At 35.4% G+C, this 16,294-nt stretch overlaps 1 protein-coding gene across 18 annotated transcripts in view; it reads left to right on the forward strand.

Annotated features, from left to right (window-relative positions):
• The window catches only part of LOC125682373 (dual specificity calcium/calmodulin-dependent 3',5'-cyclic nucleotide phosphodiesterase 1A-like), a 196,329-nt gene that overhangs the window by 41,740 nt on the left and 138,295 nt on the right, over window positions 1-16,294 (forward strand). The gene's annotated exons all lie outside the window — the stretch shown is intronic.

Genomic DNA, 16,294 nt, shown 5'->3' on the forward strand with positions numbered 1-16,294 from the left:
GTCAGGTTTCATTTTGCATTTATTTGCCCAATTCTAAAATATGCTAGCATGGTATGGGATAATTATTCTGAAAGAAATAGCAATTTAGCAAGATATTTAAGTAGAAGCAGGTAATGATTACAGTTAAGGTACAATTTATCCTGCTCTAAATTGTGTACTGAACTATAGGCATGGACCCATGAAAGGAAAAATCCATCAGCTAATTTTATTCTGTACCATACTATATTATATTATCATGCGTTTTGGTTTTAGAAATTTCAGGCTATGAATGGTTTTAGAAATTTCAGGCTATGAAATTGATCAAGGGTTTCCACACCAAACATTTCAATTTCATTGACACCAATGTTATACAGTCATGTATACCAGAATAAGGTTTTTTTTTCTTCTTCTGAAGATACAGTTAATATAATTTTTTTGTCCCCTTAGTTTAAGAATTACAATCATCTATGTGCCATTGTGACCAACTATTAAACTCTGTAGTGTAATGAAGATTGCACAATATATAGAATCAAAAAATCTACAAAAATCCCTATAATTAAGCAAGTTGGTGATATCCTTAAATTTAATGTAATAATCCCTAATTAGCATGCAATTTCCCCCCAATGTTTTTGCCTTCAATATCTTTATCAATTGAAATGCTATAGTCATTTCCTCATGAATGTGAACAATGTGCGTATGAATCTTGATAGATACATGTATATAGTATGTTAACCCTGCGTATGACTTTTAATGGCTGGGAATTCCAACAGAAGTGAAAGTAAATTGTAAATATAAAAAATAAACTTATATTTCGAAAATACATGAGGGTTGAACAGCAACGCCCTCAATCAAGCCAGCATACTTTTCATGACGCGCATTATTTGCTGGAGAGGACAGCACACTTTTCATGACACGCACTATTTGCTGGAGAGGACAGCACACTTTTCATGACGCGCACTATTTGCTGGAGAGGACAGCACACTTTTCATGACGCGCATTATTTGCTGGAGAGGACAGCACACTTTTCATGACGCGCACTATTTACTGGAGTAATGTGTCATTGTGCATGCCCTCATGTATTTTCAAAAATGAAATTTGTTAAATGTCAATCTTTCAGTTATATATTTTCATAGTCATAAGTACAGTTTCTCTGTCAAAAGTAAGTATAGTGGCATGGTTGATTTTTTCACCTTGTATGCTAAACTTTTACCCTAGACAATGGGAGGGGCAGGGAGACATACCACGTTTCACATCAACGGGTGGAACTGGAAACTCAGCATAAGACTCCAGGGATGAAATTAAGATGAACCATGTAAGTTCATATTCTCAGTTTCGAGGTGCAATGGTTAATAGGATCATGGGAAGTTTTTCACTAATGTTTAAAATTCATTGAAGGTATATATATAGACGCCATCTTTCTCTATAATCTTTAGAACTTAAATTACTACATGAGAGGCAATCACTAGTAGTTTGCTCATAGTGCATACACTGAATTTCATATCAAGCTGTTATTATCATGTAAAAATTATATCAAATGTTCAGTGTGTATGTCCGTACACTAAATGTTGAGTGTATACTCATAGTGCAATGTGTGTTGTGTACACCACTGTACTGGCAGTATTATTGTACATGTGTATATTGATGTGTATTGTGTACACCACTACTGACAGTATTATTGTACATGTGTATATTGATGTGTATTGTGTACACCACTACTGGCAGTATTATTGTACATGTGTATATTGATGTGTATTGTGTACACCACTACTGGCAGTATTATTGTACATGTGTATATTGATGTGTATTGTGTACACCACTACTGGCAGTATTATTGTACATGTGTATATTGATGTGTATTGTGTACACCACTACTGACAGTATTATTGTACATGTGTATATTGATGTGTATTGTGTACACCACTACTGACAGTATTATTGTACATGTGTATTAATTGATGTGAACGTCTATCTATAATGATGAATGATTTTATCTCCTCTACGTGTATGTGGTGTATTTAATACATGCCTGTAAAATGTATGGTTTTGTGCAAATAAACTAATAGATAAGAAAATGTTTGATTGTTTAACATGTGGGAGGTGAAATCTAACAAAAATTAATTAATTTTCAATTGACTACATCAAATATTGAATGCTATAGGAGAGGACAAACATTTCACGGTTTACAATGTTTTGAACACTATAATACTGATGATGAAACTGTTTATAAACTCCAATTCCAGAAGCTAGTAGATATTCATAAAGGTGTGTGAGAGAGGTATTTGCCTGTTAATCCAGCACTGAAGTTTACACGAGAACTGTCTTTGATTTTTCTATGGAGTATAATGGTGTTTTTTGATATGCATATTTGTTTACATGAGTTAATGTAGTTGTGTTTGAAAGGGATGCTTGTATATCGGAGGGATTGCATTCAGTCAGCCGAACATCAGTGGAGGGATTCTTCAAACTTCTAGCATTTACAATATACAGTTATTCTTGTCTCTTACATTCATGAAAGCAGTCACAGATGTTCCCTTCTGTCTATCTATAAATAGCTCTAACCTGTCACCCCAAAACTTAGTAGATAATTTTAATTGATATCAAAATGATGCAATGCTCCCTCCTTCCACTTGCAAACACACATTGGATACATGCACACATCAGATACATATATATTATTACTACAGTAACTTGATCTGAATAGTTGGATCATATCGAGTGGACAGGTGCGGATCATCAGATCACATGAGATGCGAACACAAGATGTGAAGCATCAAGATTGATTTGATGATCTGTGCCTGTCAATGAGACGTGAGCCAACTTTTTGGATCAAGTTACTGTAGTAATGATAAATTTATTATAAACCCCCTTATGTATTAATTTTGAAATCCACATTTATAAGATAATAAGTTTAATCCAAATTACTCCTCAAAAAAAACAAAACCCACAGACATACAGTGAATTTATATTTTGTGTAGGCAGTATTTTTTGTGATGTGGTTGATTTTTTCCACAAAAAACGTTGCGTTGATGCATTGTGATGTATCAGTTTCAGAGGATACTGATACAGAATCGGAAAACCACAGTATGGTGATCCGGAAAATGGGGTCACACTCTGTGAAAACCACAGTATGGTGACCCGGAAAATGGGGTCACACTCTGTGAAAACCACAGTATGGTGATCCGGAAAATGGGGTCACACTCTGTGAAATCAATGGTATCAAAAAAATGAAACATAGATGTGTATATAATGAAAAAATTAAAAATCGAATACATGCACATATCAGATACAAATACACATTGGATACAAACATACACTCAGATACAAATACACATCAGATACAAACATACACTCAGATACAAACATGCACTCAGATACAAATACACATCAGATACATGCTCACAGAAGTTGCAAGTTGTGGTTCCTGCTTTGTCCGGTATTGTAGAACCTAGTGTTTATTTAAGGAATTCAATGTATTTGCAAAAAGGTTCGGGCATTGATTAAGTGAGACACATTTTTCTGACAAAGAATTTCGGATCAAGGAAGTGTTAAGTCTCCGGCAATTGATAGACATTTTGTGGCTTTTGTGTGTTGAATAGGTGCAAGTAGTGTGGGCTGTTACTTTGACATGCAAGCAGTCACACACTGAATACAAAGCAAATCTTTACCAGTATGTATATTTATCTGACAGAAGAAAATTACATATACTATGACATGTGAAAGTGCATACCATTTCATCATCATAATTGTTGTTGTATCGTTGTTGATGCAAAGTTTTGATGAGTAATTGGTATTTAGCCAGAAACAGCAACGTTATCATGCATACAACAAGTTATAAGAAATTCTCAATCTATTGAAAACGGCTTATACAGATACATTCCAAGAGGAAGAACTCTGTCACTGCTAATGTCAGTGGACGGGGAGAGGGAGAGAACTTATCCAGACTAGAAGGTTAAAATGCATGTAACACTTATACAAAGAGAGATAATTTACCTCAGCCAGATGATTAAGCTAGTAGTGCTATTTTATATAGAGAACTCCAATCATGCCAAGTCCTATAGTAAAGACTGAACATTTTCTCTTTAGTTATGTTGTGGGACTCTTAAGAACTTTATGGAGAAGAAAGATATTTTATTTCTTAATAATTATTATATCTATAGGTGGAAAGTTATTGATAAACATATTTTGTGACTAACTCCTGTAAAGTGGTGCTTTAACTGAAATCACAAACGTCGGAGCACATTAATTAAATGATGTGGCCGTGTTCTAACTGAAATCACAAACGTCGGAGCACATTAATTAAATGATGTGGCGTGCTTTAACTGAAATCACAAATGTCAGAGCACATTAATTAAATGATGTGGCGTGCTTTAACTGAAATCACAAACATCGGAGCACATTAATTAAATGATGTGGCCGTGTTCTAACTGAAATCACAAACGTCGGAGCACATTAATTAAATGATGTGGCGTGCTTTAACTGAAATCACAAACGTCGGAGCACATTAATTAAATGATGTGGCCGTGCTCTAACTCCAATCATAAATGTCGGAGCACATTTAACACTAGTTGATGTTATTGTGTTGCACTGGCAGATGAGAATAATTTGCCAAAAATAAAATTGTCAAAATTTCTTTTCATATTAAGTGATACACTTGTTAAATGATAAATAAATTGCTCTAAAAAATAAAGCATTAAAATTTCAAACTACGTATACTCTTTTGATAAAAATCCACAAAATATACAGCCAAACCTCATTATCTTAAACTTGAGAATTAAAATGTAGTTGGGACTTCCACCAGACTTTGACATATCCATGGTATTCGAAATATATCGATGTTCAAGATACCAAAGTCCAACTGTATGTGAAAATTACCCAAATTGACTGTATAATGTTGACCACGTGCGTCTGTAGAACATGTGTATACTTTTTTACATGGAAATCATTTTAAGCAGAAAATTGTATCATTAGAACTACAGCTTAGGTAATCACACTTGTACCATGATAATTTGAAAATCTGAAATATCCCTTGGTGTGATGATTCAATAAACAATGATTTTTCTTGCATGATGATATTTGTAACGTTTTCTCAGTACTTCTCCAAGTCTTATGATTAACGAAAACGATTGACCCAATAAATTTGTTATGTATACCAATCAGTTGGTCAGGCATCGAAACTCATCAGTACCTCACCGGAGCACCACTAATCCAACTACTGCTCCAGTGTCAGTAAAATTCAAGAGATGTTGCCATATTGGTTGGGGGTGGGGGTGGGTTCTGAAAATGAGAGGTGTAGAAAAACTGCACAACATGAGGCATTCTGTGTGTGTTGGTAGTCAGGAAAAGGACATGAGGCGTTCTGTGTGTGTTGGTAGTCAGGAGAAGGACATGAGGCGTTCTGTGTGTGTTGGTAGTCAGGAGAAGGACATGAGGCGTTCTGTGTGTGTTGGTAGTCAGGAGAAGGACATGAGGCGTTCTGTGTGTGTTGGTAGTCAGGAGAAGGACATGAGGCGTTCTGTGTGTGTTGGTAGTCAGGAGAAGGACATGAGGCGTTCTGTGTGTGTTGATAGTCAGGAGAAGGACATGAGGCGTTCTGTGTGTGTTGGTAGTCAGGAGAAGGACTTTTAAAACTGCGAGTCTCCTTTAAAAACTGAAAGAGAATTAACATTTCTGCTAGAGGTTGTTAGGTCAAGGTCATAATCAGTAGGTAGTGTATGTTTTGAAGGGATATGTTTTCTGTGGTCTTGCATGAGGTTTGACGTTGATCACAAGGCTAGCTTGTCAGCTTTGGCTTTCCTAATTTGAATATTCTGCTTTGACCAATAACTTATAGTATTCTTTGCCTTGATTACGACTTATGTGAAAATAATGGATCTTAAGCTGACAGCTTCATGTCAGTCACAATCCCCATAGTGTGCATGGCTACTTGAAGATAGATTTAGAAAAGATGTATGAAAATTCAGTCTCCATTACCTAAAACAAGTTAGTGGCTTTATCCAATCATCATAGTGAATAGATGAATAATTGTTTCCTTGATTTCTTTTTTCTCTCTCTCTCTCTCAACCAAAGTGTGGCCTATAACACGCAAAACCTACAAACTTAAAATGATTTGTGCAAAAATCGTCATGTTGTTCGCAAGTAATAAACATTTTGTTCTGTTTTACGACAGAAAATAGAGATATAGTAGACTTTGATGATGACTAGACAAGAAAGATTCTAGGAATGGTGGATAGAATTTCAACAAATGTACATGCAAAATCATCACTCAATTTCTCAATATCTCCTATAGACATATTCATAGGAATTTCTGTGTTGAAAGTGACTGCTTAATTTGTATGTTTTCTGAAAACTGATTTGAGGCTGGTCATCCAGTGCCATCAAATAATTCCTCTTTATTGAATTTTTGGACAGGAATAACTGTTCCATCAAGTTTTGGAAATTACTTTGTGCCAATACAGTTCCATAATCCACGGTCTTTAATTGATCAATAAAACATTTGTGTGAGGTTGATTGGTTATACATCTTTGTCATTTGATCTTGGTGGTTGCCTGACCTTTACAGTACAAAAACTAATCACATTTACTTTTGTTTGTATTTTGATCTTTGTAAACAAAGTGTATTTTTGTCTGTCTTAATGGATAAGATTTTGACTAATATGTGACAAAATTGCAAGTAACAATAATTGTTAATTATATAACTTTATATGTACAAATGAAAACTTTCCATGCTAGGGGATCATTGTGCAATGAGATAGTATGAAATTGAGATGATATACAAGAAGTTTATTACCATGCATGTGTTTCCAAGTGTCTCAATTTCCAGGCATGTAGTTTAAAGAAGCCATTTTTTGCTAACGCTAAAAAAGTCAAAGGTTCATGCACTTTTAGATGACTCAATAGTACAGGCACCTACTTCTTCTGCTGGTAGAACAATCTATTTCGTGCTTTTGATTTAATTCAGAATGTAACCTGACAACATGAAAAAGGCTATTAATAGATTTATTCTCATGATCCTAAATGTTGACAGTAAATAAAATTAGCTGAATAAAGAACAGAAATTACAAGATAGAAATGAATTAGCATAAAGTTTTTGATTGACAAACTAGTCACAATGAAGAAATTACAAGATAGAAATGAATTAACATAAAGTTTTTGATTGACAAACTATATTGTGAAATAATTGGAGGAGTGCTTTGTCAAGTAAGTTTTTGATTTTGAACATGCCAGTAGTAATTTAGCAATCGCAGAATTTAATCTAGATATTCTGTTGAAACCCCTCAACTTTATAAATGATATTGATATTTATTTGACTTCTTGTGAAGAAACCTGCTATGAGCTCAATTAAATTGTAAGATTAGGCCTAGCACTGAAGTCTGTAAGTTTATTAGGAAAAAAATACAAGGCCAATTTTTGGTTGTTAATTAATGCAGTCATGAATTTGAGGATTGAAAAGCATTCAGATATAGTTACACAGAAAAATGACAACAAATGGAATTGACAAAATGTAGCCATTGTGACCATGGAAGCAAATGATAAAGAGGCTGCAGAGTTTGATTGACAGCTAGGCAGTGAGGGGAAAGGACATGTTCATTTCTGTGGAAGTGATGCTGACATCAAGGTCACAAACGAAGAAATCTGTTGAGGGGGATGTTGATACTGCTTTGTTTGTTGTAAAGAATTAAGACACGTATCATATACACTTAATTCTGTGCAATGGGGTCAACATTTCGTGGTGTCAGAAGCAGTTATAACAGTGTGTGAATCACACTGATATATAACAGAATAGATAGATCTTCAAAATTCTAAATTGTGTATCAGTGTTTTTTTCAATTGCTGTCAAACTGAATATTCACAACTTTAAAAAGAAAAGCTTATTGCTTGAGGGATTTTCATGAATTTTTTTGGGGGGGGGGGGGGGGGGGTGTTTTTACTATATCTATCTGTCAATTCTTTTTGCATCATTGACCAAAAATTATATTTTAAAGCGGTAGAATGTCCTGCTGAATTTTGATTTTCTACATATTAGATTGTGCAGAAGACATCTGGACTTTGTAAACAAAAGTTTGTGATTTTGCTCAAAAGAAACAGATTTCTAGATATTTAACTGACAATATTTATATTGCCCCAGTCGGTGATCATAAATCATCTTTCAGCCTACAAATAAAAAAAATTTAATTGGGAGTTGGGGTTGGGACACTTACAAAGAAATTGCATGGTCAAAGCTTTAAAAAGTTGGCATATTTTATCAATTTCGAGAAAATATGATGTCATAATTCAAAATTCATTAGGAGTGTGACATCGTGGTGAGGGACAGATTGAGGCAACACAAAGCCATATTGATGATGTATGGGTCCTTTAGTAGTGATCAGTGAGTTTGAAGTTAAATCTAATTTATAGAACTGTTGTAAACCTACCTCTTAAATGTTGAGAACTCTAGACATTCTGAGTTAGACTGAAGGATTTTGTGACGATCCCGAAGGAATTATTTTTCATGTAGGGAAAAGTCTACAATATATGATAGCATGATCTCGTTATGAAATAGAATAAGATTTAGTCGTCCAATAAAGCATTAAAAAGGCTGTTATCCTAATTTGATATTAGACAAATTACATGGAACTGAATGTCCAATAAAGTATTGTTGTGTTTAATATTAGCAGTCATTGGGAGTACAGTGGAGCCTCATTTTCAGGATGCTTTGGTTCCCAGCAAAATTATCCGGAAATAAGTAAAGCATCTGGGTGCTTTGGTTTCCAGTCAAATTGTCTTGATAAGTGAAACGTTCTGATATCTGAATTGCCTTGATAATTCTGCTATGATATTTATATATGACCTTTCATACCAATGGCAATATAAAGAAGAATGTCGCGTGCTTTGTGTATTGTATTTTACTTATGTATTACTTGTTCATTTAACAAACCATGTTGATTCTAAGCACTAAGCACTTAATTTCATACACAATTACACAATACAAATTAAAAACTTTTAAGTGTGTACTGTGTGCTCTAGAATAATGAAAATGCTGACTTGCACTCTCTTGGTGATGTATAGGCATAGTAAGCATGTAATAACCGACATTGGATGCAACACCATGTACATGGCCATGATGATACTTGCCCAGGTTAATTTCTACCGATTAAACTCTCTCCAAGCCCCCAGTGATAAGCAATCCTGCGTGGTACGACTTTCCGTTTACCCGAGCAAGCTGTCATTAGCATCTCTTCTATATATATACTGTAACTGACATGAACTGCACTTCTGCTAATCATCCCAGGCAAAATCACATATTAGTGCCCGTATAAATTTGATTAATGTTTTGATTGAATATAGTATGATAATACCCTCAAATTACCAATGCGTGTAATAAAACTCGCGATTTGTGTGTGCTTAGAGAATGATCTTTGTGAAACTTCTGAGTCGGGGCTAATTATATAGCAATATATAAACCAATGTTATCCATGTTACTGCTCTAATCATATATCTATGTGTGTGTGTGTGTGTGTGTATTTATACATATGTAATATCTATAATCTATAGTCAGGGTTAATATGGAAAATTAATTTCTCTTTGCAAAACAGAAATATTATTCAACACACGTCAAGACAAGTGAGAGTCTCATGCACACATATCGATGATACCCTATATTAATTAACAGAGCGACTCGTTATTAACAGGTGATCATATTTATGAAAAAATAACTAATCAGACAGCCAGGCCAATGTTTTTACAGCATGTATAATCTTGTTGGGAAAGATGTTAGGGTTGTAAGAGCAATTAAGTATTACCATCCAGAAGTTGATAAATGATCGAACCAAACATTAAAGTGGTTTTTTTTAAAAAAGAAAACGACTTGGAATTCCGACTAAACGAGACCAAAAAAAAAAAAAAACATTCCCAAGAAACACCATGCAGATCGAAGCTTAAGTTTATGCGGACATCTGTATATCTACTTGACATGATAATGACATGTACAAGGGCTGTTCGATGTGTAATGTTTATTGTACGATATCTCAAAAGCATTCGAATCAAATAGTGAAATGAACATTACATCCCTTTAAAGTATTCTCCGCGGTGTGAAATACATAATTTCAATCTCTGAATCCATTTCTGAAATGCGTCACGGTACGCTGATTTAGGTAGACCTCTGAGGCACTGACTCATGGCTGAGCCCTAAAAGGCTTGTAACGACGACCAGATAAGAACTTTTTAAGTTTTGGAAAAAGGAAAAAGTCGCATGGGGCTAGATCTGGAGAGTATGGTAGGTGTGGCAAGATGGTAACCCCTTCTCCGACTTCAAAAATTGCTTCACAAGCTTAGATGTATGTGATGGAGCATTATCATGAAGTAGACGAAAATGCCTAAATCCTGACACAGGGCATCGTTTATGATAATATTTCTTGAGCTTTATTAGTATAACATCTCGTTAATACCGACCTGTAACACTTTTCCCCTTCGATACGGGAATTTGTACGGCTATACCATCACATGAGAAGAATATGCAATAAAGAACCTTCTTTGTGCTTATGGTTCTTTTGGCAACTACAGACCTTCTACCGTGTTTAGTTAGCCATATTTTGTTTCCAATTTTTCTTACTGGTTTGAAATAGTGAATTACCCATGTTTTGTCACCAGTAACAATGTTAAACTTTGCAAATTGTCTTTGATTGAATTTGGGAAACATTTTGAGCAATTGCTTAGCAGTTTGTACTCGTACCCGGTTTTGGTCATCTGCCAATATATGCGGTATTCATCTGGCAGAAATCTTTCGTACTTTCAAAATATGCTTCAAAATGAAATACACCCGCGATAGCGATATGCCAACAGCTTTGGCAATATCACGAATCGTGTATCTGCCATCACTTTCAATTATTTCCCTGACTTTTGAGACATTTGCCTTGGCTGTTACAGTCACAGGTCGGCCAGATTTTGCTGCATCTTTGATGGACTTTGTGCCAGTCAGAAATTTCTTTCTCCACCTACAAACTGTCTCATAAGATACCTTATCAGACCCATAAACTTCCCCCCAATTTAGTAAAATCTGCATTACTGAATGACCGAGTTTTGTGCGAACTTCTCAATTAATATTCTCAACCTGTTTCCCAACCATTTTTACAACAGTGGTCAACGACTGGCTTTATTGAAATGACTATAAGTTTAAAACTATGTGGAGCTAAATTAAGGCTCGTGTTTATATAGTTGGAAAGGTATTGAATAGAGCTATTCAAGAGTATCATCATCCACGAAATCGTACAAAGCGTTATCATGCTGTACATGGTACGTGGTACAATACAGATTACATATCGAACAGCCCTTGTACAATTTCTTTATGTTCCGCAGTGGGAAGTATTCAGCGGTGTTAGTGTTGACTGTGATGAGTTATCTGTGTTCACTTTGATATTCTATCTTATGACAAGATCTCTGGCAGACGACATGATGTGTCATCAAGGTTATTTTGTTCAATTTTTGTGCAACTTTTTTTCTTTTGACTAAGGTCTTTATATATTTGATATCTGAATGCAAAATGACTGTGGTGGATACTGGCCATATTCTTTGTGCTTATTTTCCTCAGCTGACGACCTTGTGTGTGTGGCTTGTTCCTTGTGCTTGTTTTCCTCTGCTGCCGACCTTGTGTGTGTGCCAAAATACCAGTAACTTTAACTTTTGACACAGTGTATCACCACATGACATCATTTAAAGTGAAATCTTTATGTAAGGTCAAGGTCAAAGGTCTGAATGATGTCAGTAAATCTAAGGCACATTGAATTTGAGGTGTTTCACAAATTATTATTCACTGCATGCTACCATTCATCTTTCAAGGTGAAGTATAGATTTACCTGCAAGGAAACCTTTCAATGTGCAAAAGTAATTAATAGTTGGATTTAAATACCACTCAATAACACAGAATCTTGCATCGTTATCATGAAGATAAAATACAGTTCACTGTTAACAATATTTGCCCCTCTATTTTTCATGCCTGCATGGTGACAATTTGCCCTTTGGGTGACAATATATGAATGTGAACGTGCGTATTAATTGACAACAATATACATGTAGGCAGAGGTAACAATATACAGTTATTGCCTTTTTAGGAGGGAAACATCACAATTTATCAGGTTTTGAGTAGGGTTATATCTTGATGCAATAATAATTTTATTATCCTGAAGTATTGATTTGTTGGTATAATACATGTATTATTAGGATGAGCATAACTGCATGCAGAATAACTTCTTATACTGGTCAGTTCGTTATAAGAGTGTACATATAGGCAGTGACTGGTCAGTTCATTATAAGAGTGTACGTATAGGCAGTGACTGGTCAGTTTGTTATAAGAGTGTATTTATAGGCAGTAACTGGTCAGTTCATTGTAAGAGTATACATATAGGCAGTGACTGGTCAGATCATTGTAAGAGTATACATATAGGCAGTGACTGGTCAGATCATTATAAGAGTGTACGTATAGGCAGTGACTGGTCAGTTCATTATAATAGTGTACATATAGACAGTGACTGGTCAGATCATTGTAAGAGTATACATATAGGCAGTGACTGGTCAGATCATTGTAAGAGTATACATATAGGCAGTGACTGGTCAGATCATTGTAAGAGTATACATATAGGCAGTGACTGGTCAGATCATTATAAGAGTGTATGTATAGGCAGTGACTGGTCAGTTCATTATAATAGTGTACATATAGACAGTGACTGGTCAGATCATTGTAAGAGTATACATATAGGCAGTGACTGGTCAGATCATTGTAAGAGTATATATATAGGCAGTGACTGGTCAGATCATTATAAGAGTGTACATATAGGCAGTGACTGGTCAGATCATTATAAGAGTGTACGTATAGGCAGTGACTGGTCAGTTCATTATAATAGTGAACATATAGGCAGTGACTGGTCAGATCATTGTAAGAGTATACATATAGGCAGTGACTGGTCAGATCATTGTAAGAGTGTATGTATAGGCAGTGACTGGTCAGATCATTGTAAGAGTATACATATAGGCAGTGACTGGTCAGATCATTGTAAGAGTATACATATAGGCAGTGACTGGTCAGTTTGTTATAAGAGTGTATTTATAGGCAGTGACTGGTCAGATCATTATAAGAGTGTACATATAGACAGTGACTGGTCAGTTTGTTATAAGAGTGTATTTATAGGCAGTGACTGGTCAGATCATTGTAAGAGTGTACATATAGGCAGTGACTGGTCAGTTTGTTATAAGAGTGTATTTATAGGCAGTGACTGGTCAGTTCGTTATAAGAGTGTACATATAGGCAGTAACTGGTCAGTTCATTATAAGAGTGTATTTATAGGCAGTGACTGGTCAGTTCATTATAAGAGTGTACATATAAGCAGTGACTGGTCAGTTCATTATAAGAGTGTACATATAGGCAGTAACTGGTCAGTTCATTATAAGAGTGTATTTATAGGCAGTGACTAGTCAGTTCATTATAAGAGTGTACATATAAGCAGTGACTGGTCAGTTCATTATAAGAGTGTACATATAAGCAGTGACTGGTCAGTTTGTTATAAGAGTGTATTTGTAGGCAGTGACTGGTCAGTTCGTTATAAGAGTGTACAGATAGGCAGTGACTGGTCAGTTTTTTTTAAAGGGACTGATTCACGATTTGGCCCAAAACTTTCTTTTTCACTTTTAATGATCAAAATCTACTGTCTAATGTGTTTAAAACATTTCACATAAAAATTATGGTTATACATTATCACAGAAGCTCATAGAGAGTTTATTATTTGTTTTGGAAACAAAGATTGCGGTATGTTATTGTTTACGAAATTTTCAAAAGAAATGGATATCGATCTAAGTTTATCATATCTTTCACATTTCAAGCATTTTGTGGGGTAAAAGTTAAAATTTGTGACATGCAAAATTAAGATGCTTTATATTACAAAATAAATATTTCACTTGTTTGTTTGTATACATAAAAAGACTCGAGTCTTTGTTTACATAACACAGATTCAATGCTAAAATATTGCTTTTATTCTTGCATTCAGAAGGTCAAAATTTTGGCTGCCAACATTAAATGAGTTATATTTTTAATGTTTAACATCGAAAATGAAAAATATTTCTATCAAAAATCGTGAACCAGTCCCTTTAAGAGTGTATTTATAGGCAGTGACTGGTCAGTTTGTTATAAGAGTGTATGTGTAGGCAGTGACTGGTCAGATCATTATAAGAATGTACATCTAGGCAGTGACTCAGGTCAGTTCCATATTAGAGTCTTGATTGGAGTCTTGCCTACAAAATTGTAAGGGAAAACAGCTTTTGATTTGATAAATATAAATTGATTTTTACATGTAGATTCTATTATTGTGAAAACCATGTATATCCCTCAGCGATGTCTCCTTCAATGAAATTTTGCAGCTGCATGCAGTATTTTCTTTCATTGCGAAGAAAGACATCAAGACATTTACTTGCACACAGACCAAATCATTGTTATCTCCCTAAGTGTAATCTCATGAGATCGTTATCTCTCGCAATGTAATCTCATGAGATCATTATCTCCATCGGTGTAATCTCATGAGATCGTTATCTCCCTCAGTGTAATCTCATGAGATCGTTATCTCCCTCAATGTAATCTCATATGAGATTGTTATCTCCATCGGTGTAATCTCATGAGATCGTTTTCCCCCTCAATGTAATCTCATTGGATCGTTATCTCCCTCAATGTAATCTCATGAGATCGTTATCTCCCTCAGTGTAATCTCGTGAGATCGTTATCTCCCTCAGTGTAATCTCATGAGATCGTTATCTCCCTCAATGTAATCTCATATGAGATTGTTATCTCCATCGGTGTAATCTCATGAGATCGTTTCCCCCCTCAATGTAATCTCATTGGATCGTTATCTCCCTCAGTGTAATCTCGTGAGATCGTTATCTCCCTCAGTGTAATCTCATAAGATCGTTATCTCCCTCAATGTAATCTCATGAGATCGTTATCTCCCTCAGTGTAATCTCATGAGATCGTTATCTCCCTCAGTGTAATCTCGTGAGATCGTTATCTCCCTCAGTGTAATCTCATAAGATCGTTATCTCCCTCAATGTAATCTCATGAGATCGTTATCTCCATCGGTGTAATCTCATGAGATCGTTATCTCCCTCAGTGTAATCTCGTGAGATCGTTATCTCCCTCAGTGTAATCTCATAAGATCGTTATCTCCCTCAATGTAATCTCATGAGATCGTTATCTCCATCGGTGTAATCTCGTGAGATCGTTATCTCCCTCAGTGTAATCTCATAAGATCGTTATCTCCCTCAATGTAATCTCATGAGATCGTTATCTCCATCGGTGTAATCTCATGAGATCGTTATCTCCCTCAGTGTAATCTCGTGAGATCGTTATCTCCCTCAGTGTAATCTCATAAGATCGTTATCTCCCTCAATGTAATCTCATGAGATCGTTATCTCCATCGGTGTAATCTCATGAGATCGTTATCTCCCTCAGTGTAATCTCATGAGATCATTATCTCCCTCAATGTAATCTCATGAGATCGTTATCTCCCTCAGTGTAATCTCGTGAGATCGTTATCTCCCTCAGTGTAATCTCATGAGATCGTTATCTCCCTCAATGTAATCTCATGAGATCGTTATCTTCCCCAGTGTAACCCCATGAGAGTGTTACATGTATCTCCCTCAGTGTAATCTCATGAGAATGACATTTCCCACTACCAAGGGAGAAACCACTGTTAAATTTCTCTGCATGTGACCAGTTTTTAACCAATAGAATTAAATGTCTTATTCTATGCTGCATATATATACCTTCATTTGAACATGCATCAGTGCCCTGTAGCAAAGGAATTGCTTTGAACAAAGTGGAAGAGGAAACTTTAAAGTTGACTCCAGACAGTCACAACCAGATTTTATTAAGAAAATCTCACTTGAGTCTCTATCTCAGGTGAGCTAAACACCACATAAGATTCTGTCTGCATTGGTCATCACTGATCAAGCCAAGAGCATAGCCTACTGGAGATCAATATAAAAACTTTGATCAAAGTCAGTGAGCAACATCTTGATTCCTGATCTGACAGTGTGCAGAGTATTTTGCACTGCCCCCATCAATACATCGTAATTCACTGCTTGAGTAATCAGCAGATAGCATCATCTACATCCAAATCAATGACAAAAATTGTCCTCAATCTTGAGGACCAAGGGCTGTTGTCAGTGGAAATTTTATTTTGAATATATCTGTTTGTTGTATAATTAGGTTTTTCCTTTTATAGAAACTCTGAAATGCATATATAGCCAAATTCAGCTTTTGAGCTGATCGTAGTTGACAAGTTATAAGCAAAGGACCTATTTAA

Source organism: Ostrea edulis, chromosome 2 (assembly GCF_947568905.1).
Source record: "Ostrea edulis chromosome 2, xbOstEdul1.1, whole genome shotgun sequence".
In the NCBI taxonomy this organism is placed as follows: domain Eukaryota; kingdom Metazoa; phylum Mollusca; class Bivalvia; order Ostreida; family Ostreidae; genus Ostrea; species Ostrea edulis.